Consider the following 15037-nt stretch of genomic DNA (forward strand, 5'->3'; position numbering starts at 1 on the left):
CCTGGTGGACAGATGTTTAGAAGGCCAACCCCGTTATAGTTAACAGGGTAATTCTGGGAGTTTAGCCAAGCCAATCAAGGTGGCATGAAGACCGGGGTAAAGGTTGAGTCTAAGGACAGGAGTGTGGTTAGTGGTCCACAATGAGACCACACAGTGAGCAATCAAGGATTACACTTAGTGAGTACAACAATACTATAACATTTATTGGCAAAACACTATGAAAAATGAACAGGTAGTAATATCATACAACACTAAATAGTATAACACATACAGTCAATTTGTCAGTGCAAAATCAATTCACCACCACAATACCTGAAAGGGAAGATAAGTAATTCGATATAGCACTCCTAGTCCACAGGAGTAACAAACGCAACTTGAAAAGCCCAGCCCAGAGGTTTCCAAGTTTCCATTAGATTTAGGGAGTGGGAAATACTTAGGAGGGTTCTGTGGATGTGAAGAAGGTTCCAAAAGACTGATTAAGTTCACTGGTGAGGAAATAAACACTACCTTTTGGAGGGTTTAGACAACTAGCATTATCAAAGCCAAAAGGCTATTTAAAAGTTTCCTAACTTTTAAAGGGGGAGATATGGGTGAAGGCAAGTACTGTTGTAACTGACCACACATACTTACATTTTTCCTCAGAATCAGTAGGTTGTAGGAGGGCCGCCTGAGGTAGGTTTTCTTGTCGTTGGCTCCGGTCAAAGCAGCTCACGAGCAGAGTTCCGATCGGGCCCACAGGCTGTGTGCAACCTCACATGGAACAATGCAGACTCAAGGATCCTCGACTAGATGATGGCAAGCTGGTTTCAGGGACACTGATTGTTAGGTACATTATTCTAAAGTTCAACTGGGGTTCGACATAAGACCTATCTCTTGGTATTAGGGACCCACCTCTCAAAGTTATATGTGGGGGGTGGGGCAAAATTTATTTTTTCCCTTAGACTGAATGGGGAAAAAAAACTTTGCTCACGCCTACAGCCCAAACGGCTGGACGTATTTTCACCAAATTCGTGGCAGGAGCAGCGGCCTGGTCCCGAAAGCGTGCTTTTGTAAATTTGGTGAAAATCCATCCAGTAGTTTTTTTAAAAAAATTACCAAAAGGTAGGTATAAAAAAAATTAGTGATACCCATGTCCGCTCCATGGACACACTTCCCTGTTTGCTGGTATTCCATCACATCTTGTAGCAATAATCGCCGCTCTCCATCAAAACAAGTCATACAGGGTTCGCATCAATGAAGAGGGCCCTCTATCTGATAGTATTCCTACCGGACTTTGAGTGAAACAGGGATGCAACCTGGATGCAGTACTTTTTAATCTCTACCTGGCCGATCTAGAGAAAATATGGGAAGGAGCAAATATCTTTCCCGTTAGCCTAGGCAAGCTGCGCCTGAATTGGTTGGCATTTGTCGACAACGTCATACTGTTTGATAACGTACCCTTTGGGCTACAAAACAAATTGAATATTTTTCAAGAATATTGTCAATTGAACAACTTGACAATTCGGTCAAATCTAACAGTCTTTACGACGAATAAGAAAAACAAGGGGTACAGTTACCCTATGAACTCTAAACCCATTAACATTATGGATGAGATCACATACCTGGGTTACCATATTTCAAACGGCATGTCTGTTGGCAAATGGCGAGCAATCTTAAACAAAAAATTAGTGATACCTATGTCCGCTCTGCGGACACACTTCCCTGTTCGCTCTGCGGACAGGACACCGAGTGGTTAATCGGCTTGCGCCATGTCCGCGGACATGCAACGTGTTCGCCGATTGGACGGTGAAGAGCATCAGATTTTTGAAAACGCCCGCCATCTTGGATTCGCAGACATCTGCTGGTGTCCGCAAACATCGCAGTAAAAACATTAAAAAACACAACATTGCACTTGTCAAATTTATCAAATAATCTCTGGGGAGTTCAGGGGTGATGAGGATGGGATGAGATATGGCTGCGGGTGTTTTTTCTGCCACGAAAGTCTGCAAACAGTTCGGATGTTCGCAAACAGTCCTGAAAAGTTTGCGGACACATCAGCATTACAGGGTTGGTGAAATGCAGTTCTTGAATGGCTTATACTTTTGGCGCCACTTAATATAACTGAATGAAATTTCGCATGTATATTTCTGACCTGATTCCGAATGAGTTTAAAAAGTTTGGTGGGATTCTGTCATGAGGGGGCAAAATTAGAGGAGGGGTCCCAAAATAATGTAATGGCTTATAAATGGGGTGCCATTTGACGAATCTACACAAAGGCTTGCAAAATGATTATAAATCTAGATCTAAATGTTTTCGAAAAATCTGAATGGATTTTGTCAAGTGGGGGCTAGGTTATATGACATATGTGCCTACATTTGACACTTTCGAAAAAATAAAACAAGGGTGCATTTCCAGCAAACTTGCGTAAGGAGCATTGGCAAGGGCTACAAGCATGGTTTTGGAAATGTGCAAGTGTTTTATTTTTTGATGAGTGTCAATGTAGCTACAAAAACTAGCGGTATACATTTAATGACTGAGGGGTAGCCTGTGGCCATGGGCAGTGGCTAGATTCTCTGGGTCATGGAATAAGAGCATGATCCAGACAATTTGGCTACTGGCCATGTCCACAAGGGATAAAACATAGGATTAAAGTGGCCATGTCCACCTGGGACTGGCTTTGTGGTAAAGTTATTCGAAATTAGGATAGATTTGAAAGGGAAGAAAAATGTGCTCATGGCAATATGGTCCTAGGGTTCTCTTTTTGCCTTCTGCAGGCTGCCATGGAAAGTGAAGAGGGTCCCTGCATGGAACCCCCGCCTTCCCTTTCCATGGTGGCCATCTTGGTAAAGGATTTTCCTTTCTACACCTGGACGCTACAGGCGCCTCAATCTTCCGAACATCAGGCGGGGGTCATCCTGGTTGTTTTTCTTACTTGTAGGTCCATGCAAAAGCTTTTCTCTTGAAAGTGCACGTGCTTTGAGGAAGGCCATTTCTATAGTCTTTTTACCATAGCCTTGTTGTAGAAAGCCAACAGCGGCCATAACTAGAACACCGGTCTAACTCAACGTGTGCGCAATTTCGCCGAAAACAAATAAATTCGCCATATGGAATACTTTGCTTACAGGATGGCGGATGGCAACTAGTGGCGTGTAAGGGAAGGCCTGTTAGTGGCTTTTTTATATAGAGATGTATGAATACCTAAACTGTCAAGCTTCACAGTAACATCCAGATATACTATCTCTGTGGAACTGACATTCAGTAAATCTCAGATTCATAGTATTGTTGATACTATCCACAAAAGACACCCGATCATTTTCACTGCCCTTCCAAATTATAAAATCATCAATGTAACGCCACCAACCAATAATCTGTGTTGGAAAACTTAATGAAAGCAGATAGAAAAGTTGCCTCTCACGACCACATAGTCAAATTGGCATAGGAAGGAGCAAAGGTACTGCCCATATCAGTACCTCTGACTTGATGATAAAAGGAGCCCTCAAACAGAAAAACATTGTTAGACAAAACAATAACACATCCAAAATCATAACACTGTGCCCCAAAAGATTCAAAGGTAGAGTGTCCAAAAAATATTTGCAAGCTGCCAGCTCAGTCGTGTGATCAATAGAGGTATAAAGAGAAACATCAAGGGTTGCCAAAAGTAATCCCTCCTCCCAAGGTATATCAGCAATGTGACTTAGGAAATCCTTGGTGTCCCGTAAACATGATGGTAAAACTGAAACGAACAGAAATAGGGTCTCATCGATGAATTGTGCCAAGTGTTCAAGAAGGGAACCAGAGAGTTACAATTGGCCTGCCTGGCGGATGGGTAAGGGATTTATGCGTCTTAGGCAGAAAGTAGATGGTGGGACTGGTGTGGCTAGCTGGAACAAGAAATTTGATCAATTCATCCTCAATTAAGCCTTTATCGGCCCACTTGGCACACAGAAGTACGCTCCTAAAGTATTTGACCAAAAGGATTTTTGGATAGCCTGAAATAACACCGATCCCGGAGTTGACGATTAGCTCCAGCGACATAGCAACCCCTGTCTTGAATCACAATATTGGAGCATTTGTCGGCTGGTTTAATAACAATGTAAGACAAATTCTGTAATTCACTCAAGGCCGAGCGTTGAGAGATGGTCAAATTCTGTTTACTGTTGAAAGGTTTCTTGCGCAGTTTACGAAGATCACTGACAGATCATTAAATGCCTCAATACAATCCCCCCCCCCCAGAGAATTGGGGATTAAACCTGGACTTATTTTTAAGTTTGGTACGAATATCCCGAAGCCAGCAGGATCAAAGGTGGAGGGATCAAACAGCTCATCATTGAGACAGGCCAAATCAGTCAACATGGGGATGTCAGAGATACAGAAGTCAGTATACACATACAAACCAAAAAAAAAAAATGTTGTTAAAGGGACGTTATGGTTAAGTTGCACTACTAAAAATCCTGTGAAATTCAATGGAAAAACATTACAGAAACTTTATGGTTACAGGTCAAACCGAAGGAAAAAATACAACGTAATTCGACAGTTATGGTAAGCTAAGCAATCATAACTCGTGCCACCAGTGTGCACTACAAGGACTAACACCCATGACATCAAAGATGCCATCACAAATCTCATTCATGACATGACGCGCGCTTCCTACAGTACGTACTGAATTGGATTCTAATCAGCTCGCGCTTGCTATTCAGCTCTTCACACAGTTCAAAAACTCCTTTCATATAACTGCCTTTTGGCCTTACTTTTCTTTTAAGTTGAGATTTAAGATTGAAACACTTGTTAAGCATTCACTCTTGAAAACTTAAAAAATAATGTTCATTACACATGGATTCAGTTTGCAAATACTTTTCAACAAGCGAAGTAGAATTCTTTAACTATATACAAGATCTACTTCCCAGTGTCAATCCTAGTCATGATGAGCTTAGTCCTTGCAGCAACAAATTCTTGAAGTAATTTGTTTCTCTATACTGCAGTCTTGAAAACTTATATTTGCAATCTTAAAAATGTAAACGATCCCACCTGATCTTCTATGGTTACTCCTTCAGCTGTTGCCTTCTTACTTCTGAACTGGATATTCTGGACTCTAGATGGGGGGCCTAGGTTAAACTTAGGCAACAAACTACCCGCCTCTGACTTACTATGGATGAAAGGCAGTTTAGAATCTTGCTTCCCAAGCCAGAAACCAAGCACGATTCCCTCCACCAATCAAATACCAGAGGTACCATTGTTCTTTCATCCAATCAGATGAGACTAACATTCCTCCATCTTAACCTGGGCAGCCTCCTATATTTAGACTGAAGAAACCTCCTATTCTATGAACCTCTGCAGACCTTTTCCGACTACCAGACCACCTACCCTGGCCAGCCCAGACATGCTGTGAAACGTCAATGCCATGGGCGAAGTATGCCATTGGCACATGACACTTCTTTGCACAGTACCGTGCGTTTCTATCGACGGACCAAATAGAAAATGACGCTGCCACATCCGTAGCTGCAAATTGTGATTGAAAGTTATCCAAGAGATCAGATAGAAACGCATGAACTGGACAAGTGCCTCCATCGCAAATGGCACTGAAACTCGTGTAACATGCTGCGCAATGTTCCCTGCATAATGAATATCATAGTTAGGATTGCGTATCACACACAAACCAAAATCAGGCACTTCATTCACGCTGTGCCTCGTAAAACACAGCCATAACGGCGCCATAACGGCACCCTCTGCATTTCTGTGAACAAATAACGTAGCACCGTCGGTCTGTACACCACACCCACAAACTTTATTGGCCAATCCCGTAGTCTCTGCAGACCCATTTCTATGGGCGTCAACTGCAAAAGGGGCGCATGTACCATGTGCCACCCTGCAGCTATCGCAATATTTGCAGACTTTTCATGATGCACAGGAGTGGGGGAATACCTTTCTACCAGGGGAGCGCACATCGTTGGCTGTGGTGGCTCTTAAAAAACTTTATTTAAAGGGGCTTCCCTAGAAACACTTTGTTGGGGTTTTCATACATGAATGTGTGTTTTCAACTTCAGCTCACATTGCTACAGTATGGTCTTCAGTGCAGCCTGTAGATTGTGAATGAACATTCCATTGCCACTGGTCGACAAAGACATGCCATTTGCCTTGAAAAGATCTATGTATCAGGAACCAATGTTCTCATTCTCACAGAACATCATCCCAGCAGCCCACAAGAAGTCACACATGCTTCTGTTGAGGAGACCCCTTCCGACCTCTGGCTGTCGACAGGAAACATTGGAATAATGCCACACGATTCTCAGCAGTATACATGAGAAAAGCACCTTGGCAGTAGGAAAAATGCGCTGCAAAGCTTTCATCAAAATCTTCAGTTGACTGAACACACAGGAACAAGGCATGCAACCCAGAAACTCCCCCACCCCCCAAAGTGCACAATCAAAACATGTACAGTTGCCGAAGAGGCCATGCATCGACATTCTAGAAGCAGTAGGCCGAAACAGCATGATTCCATAAGCACATATCTTCCACAAAGTAATCACCCAGAACGAAAACTCTTGCCATGTTTGCCAGCCGCAGTACACAAAGTTATGGAAAAGTGAATGCCTCCCTTTGCCCGTGAAGCAAACCCAGAGCACCTGAATGGCCAAAGGCCATAGTCCCATTTCCATTGGCCAACATGAAGAGAAGGGCAAAATGTGGCACATGCCTTTCCCCAATCACTGCGAGGTAGGTGGCCCGGTGAAGCAGGACTCTATTGGTGCTCTTTTCTGTAACGTACACACCGACCACCTGATTGGCCAAAGGGCATAGTCCCATGTCAATTGGCCAGCATGTTCACAAACGCAGAATATGGCACGTGCCTTTCTCCTAGTACCGCCAGGGCCGTGCTCCATGTAAAGCCAGAGGAGTCCTTCCTATTGGCGCGCTTTCCTCTGACGCACACCCAGAGCAGCAGATGATAGGACAATCGCTACAGTCCCATTTCCATAGGCCAGCATGGTGAGGAGCGTCGAATGTGGCACATGCGGGTCCCAAAGTACGTAGAGGGCCGGTCCTCAGTGCAGCAGTAGTCCCTCTTCCTATTGCCGCACATCGTAAGCACCTCATTGGACAATCCCCAGTGTCCCATTTTCGTGGCCGCCACCCGCAAAATCCCCGCATGAGACTTTTGTGCTGCGTGCAAGGCGTGGGGGAATAACATGCAACCAGGGCAGGGAGAGTCCGCAGTAAGGGGCTACTCTTAAAAGAGTGGTGTTTTTTGGTGTAGATCCTGCTACAAAAATACCTTTTGTCTGTTTTTAGTAGCTTTTGCGTTTTCTTCTACGCATATTCGTTCAGTAAACTTCACTGCATCCTGTAGACAAGCAAACAAAACTGCTTTGCCAATGGATGACATCAAAATGCCATTTTCTTGGAAACACACTGCATTTCCACAAGTAATAAGGTCATTGTTGCAGAAGAACATTCCACGAGCGGACAAAAAAAGTGTACATGCTTCTGTTGATGAGACACCTTGGTTCATCTGGCTCAGAACATCCACGAGCAGTAGGCCATACTCTTCGTTGTATTATAGATGAGAAAAGCACCTTGGCGGTGGGAAAAAGCATCTTCACGCCATCCAGCAACCTCCTCAGTCTACGGAACAAATGTAAGCAAGGCAGGTAACCCATATGCATGCCTCTGTAATGAATTAGGATAACATGTACTACTGGAAACGGGGCAAGGTCTTTGCAAAGTTCATGCATATGGAAGAAATGGCACTCATGCATAGCGTTGCACAATGAGTTCACTCCTTCCAAACCAAAATTGTCAAAGTTTCTTTGCAGAGCATAGTTGTGCAGATCTATTACAAAGGGCTCATCTACGGGCAACACAATATGTTTCGCCATGTCAGCCACCCCCAGTACGCAAAGTATAATGTGCAACCGTTTCACCTCCCCTTCCTGTTAACCACAGCCACACTACCTGGTTGGCTAATCCCCACACTGCCATGGCAATTGGGCAAGGTGGTGGAAAGGGCAGATTTTGCCAAGTGCGCCTCCCAAAGTAGCGCGTGGGCTACACCTGCAAAGCTGGCACAGTCCTTCCCTTTGCACTACCTTCTCTGCAGCTCTACTTCATTAGGTCACTGGTAAATAGGCACACACGCATCCATCAATCGCACCAAAGCTGCCATCATCGAACACGGTCACTGCTGTACAACACTTGAAATGTACAGTTACACATTTCAGTACAAATGGGCCATTCCAAAGCACGCTCACTACAAAGTTCAATGAAAGCATGCACATGTTTCTCCATCCGCATAGCCACCCAGGATGTGGCACGTGCCATCCAGAAAGTACTGCGTAATCCACTACCTTTTAGTGATAGTGAAGGAGGAGGGGGAGAGGGGGCGGTGTGTGGTAAATAATATGAAACTGGGCAGTGGATTCATTCTTCCAGCATATATGTATAAAGTTTTTTTATGTGCGTGCGAGCAATATTTTTGCATTTTCTCTTTATATGCATTTCTGTTTGCCTGCCCTCACATTTTTACAACATTCTGGTCAATGCTTCTTGCACAGTGTGAAAGAAAACAGCATTACCAATGGTGCTCAAATGCCATTTCTACGGAACCACTGCATATTTTGCGACCTCATGATCTCAGTGGGTGGAGAACATGCCAGCCGTCTGCATAAACTGACGCATAATTCTGTTTATAACACCTTCCGATCGCTGGCTGGTGACAAATGACACTGTCATGGACCCACACTGCTCTTGGTGTTATGCATGAGAAAACCACCTTGGTAGTTGGAAAGATACACATCACTGTGGTCAGCAACCTCAGACGGATTAATCGTCCACACAACATGTAACCCAAATGTGCACTTCCATAGTGCACCACGACAGTCCACATTCGTAACGGACGCCACATCTGCAAAGGCAAACCATCCCGCCAAAACGGCAGTCACCCTGACAGGCCCAGAAAGCACCCACTCCTTACAACCCGAAATTACCAGCAACGCCTCTTTGCACGCAACACCTGTGCAGATGGCACACAAAGGTATCACCGACAATAAGCACTGTGCGTCTCTCCATGTCGACCACCCTCACTACAGTATTGTGACGAAATGGTACCGCCCCTTTCTATGAACCACGCCCTAAACTCCCAATTGCCTATTTCCCACAATTCCATTTCCAGCCTGCTCATAATGGGAGGATGTGCATGTGCGCCGCCGCCCCCCCCCCCCCCCCATCTACAGTGAGGGACACGGCCCAGTAAAGCTCTAACAATAATTCTTCCCTTTGCACAGTCACTTTTTGCAGCACTCCTCAAATTGGGTGCTGTCACATTTCAAAACGCGCATGCACCAATCACATACAAAACCTCTGCATTGCCCGCTGTCATTTCTATACACCACTCCTTATTTACCGTTAAACACTCAGTACACGTTCCATTTGATTTCAAAGCCCCCTCCATCAGAAAATTTCTGCTAAAGAAGGCACTAATGCAGCATCCACAAACATCCTAACACGCCCCACTGGAACCATTAGAAATGTACACAACATTGCAACCCTTTCCACACCCACCGCAACACTACACATCCAAGCAAACCTCCATGTGGGCACCTAACATTATGCACAAACGTTACATACATAGCAGTAGTTCTAACAATCTCCCCCAAACCATAAAACACCCATTCACGAAAACGTGTCGCACTTAGCAGAAGCCACAAACATACCACAGCCTGCACTACCCCTACGCACTACCATTCACAGGCTATTGTGTCACTGCCAACCTATGCACACCACCTTCACAACATTGGGCCTACTTCAATAAATCTGCACACAGCAGAGTAACAAACCACATATAAACTGCCCTTCAACCATACCCATTTCCATACTCCCATTACGTATGCACTGCACCCTGTGGCCACACTTCTCACTGCACCATCTCCTGCCGCACACCAAATACTGTAGCATGTCCCAACTATCACCACAACCATAGAATGCACAATACACGCTTTGCAACTCACTTGTGCTGCTGTAGCACGTCGACAATGTAACTGACAGTATACAATACTTGCACCCAGTGCCCACACAGCATGACTTTTCACTGCAGCATCCCCAACCACAGGGCACCGCCATGGAGGTATGCAGTAACAAATTGCCAGTTACCATAATGTACAAACAAGACACTCCTGCAACCCTGTGCACTTTCAATCACATACTATGGGCGCACCCACTACTATTCACAAAGTATTGTGCCACTTCCAAACTACCCATAATCTGTTTGCAACAGTGGCCTATAAAGGCTTAAGTGTGCTCCACACCCATTCCTTACATGTCACAACCCTCCAACTCATGCATTACTGCTGTGCGTGTCAACACGGCCTAGGCTCTTGGATGCATGGCCGAAGGCGGTAGGCCATGCATTCAAGAGCCTAGGCCTTGATGACACGCACAGCAACGTAATGCCACCATGCATGTCTCCATATCAGCAACTGTGACAATCCAGACCACTGCCACCAACACTCCTACCCAACCTGTACACTGCCATGGTGCTAAGCAGCAACAAATGACAACAGTTAACATAATGGCCATGTGGGACCATTTTGCACAAACATGCCACACGTAGGCAGCAGCACTTCACCGGTGCTCCCCCACAACATGAAATACCCAATCACTTACCAGAATGCACAAACACATCCTCCACCACCTCTACCCACAGCCATTCACAAAGTATTGTGTCACTAATCACATTTGGCCTACCTCAACAATTCTGCACACAGCATAGGCCTTGAACACACCTACAGCAACGTAATGCCACCATGCACGTCACCAACTACGACCTTCAACATACACACCAGTGTACCCAACCTGCGCACCACCACGTGGCTATGCAGCAACAAATTGCAACAGTTAACACAACGTGGAAAGAAAACACTCTCCTGCATCCTTACACTTTCATTCACATACTATAAGCGTACCCACTCCCATTCAGAAAGTACTGTGTCACTGCCAACCGACCCACATTCAGTTTGCAGCACTAACGCTACTACAACCAATCTACACACTGCACTATGCAAGCACCAGCCTGTACCGGATGCAGACTCAAACATGCCTTCCTGTGGTGTGTATGTTGCAGCCCTACGCTCCTCATTGCATGCCCTACAGCCTACGGCCTTCGGCCATGCACCCAATAGTGTAATCCTTCCACAGACCCACTGCACCTTCATTCACCCATGCAAGCCTCCATGTGCCCAACTACTGCATTCCATCTGTGGCGCACCGCCACCCACGCTGCCACCCGACCTATGTCATGTGCAATTCACTACCCTTCTGCACATGAACTATCACCACGAAAAGAGTTTGCCGCAAACAGGTCGGGCAGAAGCTAAGGGACCATTACGACAGCTGCCATCAATCACCACAGAAAATACTAGCCTACATATGTCACAAACCACTTCACTCCCGCAGCCATTCCCTCCCTTATTGCCACCAACAAAATGCATACAGTACATTTCCCAGACCCTTCGGCCACCGCACAGTCCTCCGGTAGAACATTTCTCCAACACCACGCCGTACCACGATCCAATGACACTTCTGTCCGTGGAGCGAACAGGGAAATGGGTCAGCGGAGATGACCCAGATATTTTTTCAGTGTTTTGCAAAGTTTACTGGTCCAATTTCCACCGAACACACAAAAGCACGCTTTCTGGCTCAAGCCCCCGCTCCTGGCGCACATTTGGTGAAAATCCTTCCGGCCGTTCGACCTGTAGCCGTTTTCCCCCAGTCTATGCGAGTAAAAAAAAATGTTTGGGACCCCCCCTACAAATCCACCCCCCACCCCCCTGCACGAAAACCTCGTCCAACTTGGCGAAGAAATTCAGAGCCGCCCATATTTGTGTTGCAAAGTTTGGGGAGGATTCGTCCAGGGGGAGCAAAGTTATAAGCCGCTGAAAAAGCGCTCTTCATATGAGTTTAGCAACTTAACCATAACTACATGGCCGCTACCGCGGGTCAAGTAATATATATATATATATATATATATATATATATATATATATATATATATATATATATATATATATATATATGACACGCATTACTCACCATAATAGTATTTGAGGATTGCATCCGCTTAGATTCACATGCTGTGCATGTAGTCCGACATCTTAGCTGGTAAAATAGCTCAGCAGGTTGAGCACTTGCTACTGCGATCTGAGCGTGATCTGCAGGTTCGAATCCCGGCAAGGCCAACTCAGCCTTTCATCCTTCAAAGGTCGATAAATGAGTACCAATTTCAGTTGTGTGATATTGTATGTAAATACATGCTCTGTAAAGCGCTTTGGATTAAGGCGCTATATAAATAACACATTATCATTATCTAGTGGAAATCGCAGATTATTGCAGCTTTCTTTCGAAGATCTAAAGGGGACATTGACATGGGCGTGACTAACACTATCCATGACGGGTAGTGTACCCAAAATCCTTCACGTGTCAAAGTCCCACCGGTTGTTTTTTCTGCAGAGCCTTATAGTCTGCGTGAGCGAGTACAAAAGAGAAGGTGCAAGAAGTCTCTGTTCCTTCTACTTCGAGGGGAGGAAGGGTGGGCGCATGTGAATTGAAGCAGATACAATCATCAGAAATGCTATTACAGTGAGTAATGCATGCCTTCTGGTGCATGTGGATCTTATTAGAATCACATGCTGTGCATAGACTAGCGAGCAGTACTAAGAGATGGTGGTGGGATGTGTGAAGGAACAGTAGCAAAGAGATATCTTAGCACTACTTGTCCCACCTGTGAATCAGACCTAGAGTGTGTATCCAGGCAGTAGTGTTGGTGTGAAGGCGTGTACAGGCGTGCAGGGTAGATCTCTTGGCATGAGAGACCGTGTGATGCAGTTTACAATCCACTTGGAAATAGTAGATTTAGAGACCGGGTCCCCTTCCCTACCAGCTGACACAAACAAAAAACTGGTTTGTTTTTCTTAGTGGCTTTGTCTTTACCAGATAGTAGATAACCGCTCCCCTTGTATCCTATGTGTGGAGTCTTCTTTCCACCACATTAGTGGGGTTTTGGAAAAAGGTGGATAGTTCTATGGACTGGTTTACATGGAACCTTAAGATAAATTTGGGCGCAAAGCGAGGGTGTGCGTGCAAAACCACCTTGTCTTTTTCAATCGTGAAGAACGGGTCCTGAACAGAAAAGGCCTGCAGTTCACTAACTCCTTATAAAGGCGATCGCCACCAGGAAGGCGGTCTAGTAGGCAAGTGCTTTAAGGCTAGCCTTGTGCACTGGTTCAAAAGGAGGTCCCATCAGTCTGGTATGAACATTCAGGTCCCACTTGGGAGCTGGGTTGGAGATCGGGGGAATGACGCCCCCTTACCCCTTCCATACAGGCTTTAATTACAGGAATTTGCCATGAAACCTTGCTTTGGGACATGGTGTACGCCGAAAACACGGCTAAGTGGACTTAAAAAAATTGAAAACCAGTCCCGAATAAAACAGGTGAGTTTGGTAAAGAACAATATCTTTAGGTGAGCAATCAATAGGATTGATGCCTTTGACATTACACCAGATAGCCACGCTTCCATTTGCTGGAGTAGCAATGTCTGGTGGTAGGTTTCCGTGCCTCTGAAGGAGCTGAAGGTGCCCGAACTCTATAACCTCAGGAGCCAGGCTGCCGAGTTGAGAGTTTGAGGGCATGGATCTGGCGTCTTCCCTGATCTTGAGCCAGCATGTTGTATGGGCACGGTAGCTTCCTGGGAGTTGAGACTGACATTGCCATGAGATCGGAGATACCCAAGGTTGGCAGGCCACCAGGATCATCGTGACTGGTTCTTGGTGCATCTTGTGCACTATTATGTTGAGCAGGGGAATTGAGGGGTGTGGGGGAGCGGGGGTAGGAGCATAGACATGTCCCAGACCATGTTATCCAAAGACCATTCCCCTTGGAGCGGTTCAGTGGGTACCTGAAAGGGTAATCTGGGCATTGTGTGCTCTCCAGACTGGAGAATAAGCCCCATTCTGCGAAGACATGGAGTAAAAGGTCCTCCTGTAGCAGCCACCCGTGCTCTACCGGTAGGGGGTAGTCTCTGCTGGGTACGTCTGCCAAAAGATGGAGTTCCCCTGGAACATGTGAAAGGAGGAGCATGTGTTTCAGTGCCTACTTCCAGACATTTTGGACAGCCCTAGAGTGAGTGCCCCCCTGTTTGTTCAAGTAGTACATGGGTGTAGTACTGTCAGTAAAGACTAGAACTGTGTTCCCCTGGAGGTGTGTGTGGAAGGCCTTGAATACTGCTAGCAGTTCCAACAGGTTGATATGATTGTTGCCACTGCTGGAGACCACATGCCGTGCGTGGTCTTGGAGTGGAGAAGCCCACCCCGTCAGAGAGGAGTCTGGTGAGAGTGGCTTCTACTGTGGGGGTGGTGAAGATTTTCCCCTGCTGAAGGTTTTCCCTTGACCACCATTATAGAGACTGACCGAGGGCTGCCGAGAACCACTAGATCATCCCACTGGCCTGACACCATTGGCTTGAGAGCCACTCTTGCACGGGGCGCATGCGCAGACAAGCACGAGGAACTATGTAGATGCAGGATGCCATCATTCCCCCTCAGTCGCATGGCTTTGCTTAAGGTCACCTGGTGACTGGCTACATAAAGGATCTGGAACAGCAGGTTTTGAACCCTCCTGTTGGAAGCAAAGATCAGCCAGTATTTGGTCTGAATTAGAGCCCCCAGAAACTGTTCGACTTGGCTGGGGTATAGACTGGATTTCTTCTCATTGATCAAGAATCCTAGGTTGAAGAGATCTACCGTCCTTCTCCACAAATCCCCCCGTTATGAGCCAGTCGTCTAGGTAAAGGATAGAATGGTATGGACTGCCTGCGCAGGTGAGCCGCTACTAGCGCCAGTACCTTTGTGAATACCTTTGGGGCGGAGGTAATGCCGAAGGGGAGAACCTTGAATTGAATGTGGGTGTTCTCCGTCATGAACCTAAGGTACTGTCTGTGCGCTGGCAACATTGAAACATGAAAGTATGCATTTTTCATGCCCAATGTGGCCATTTAATCCCCTGCTGCAACT

The 15037-nt window shown here is 45.9% G+C and overlaps 1 protein-coding gene across 4 annotated transcripts in view; it reads right to left on the reverse strand.

The window, feature by feature from the left end:
- Nucleotides 1-15037, reverse strand: part of KIF4A (kinesin family member 4A) — an 807676-nt gene that overhangs the window by 154323 nt on the left and 638316 nt on the right. The gene's annotated exons all lie outside the window — the stretch shown is intronic.

Source organism: Ambystoma mexicanum, chromosome 5p, assembly GCF_040938575.1.
Source record: "Ambystoma mexicanum isolate Mex_15411 chromosome 5p, UKY_AmexF1_1, whole genome shotgun sequence".
Taxonomy (NCBI): domain Eukaryota; kingdom Metazoa; phylum Chordata; class Amphibia; order Caudata; family Ambystomatidae; genus Ambystoma; species Ambystoma mexicanum.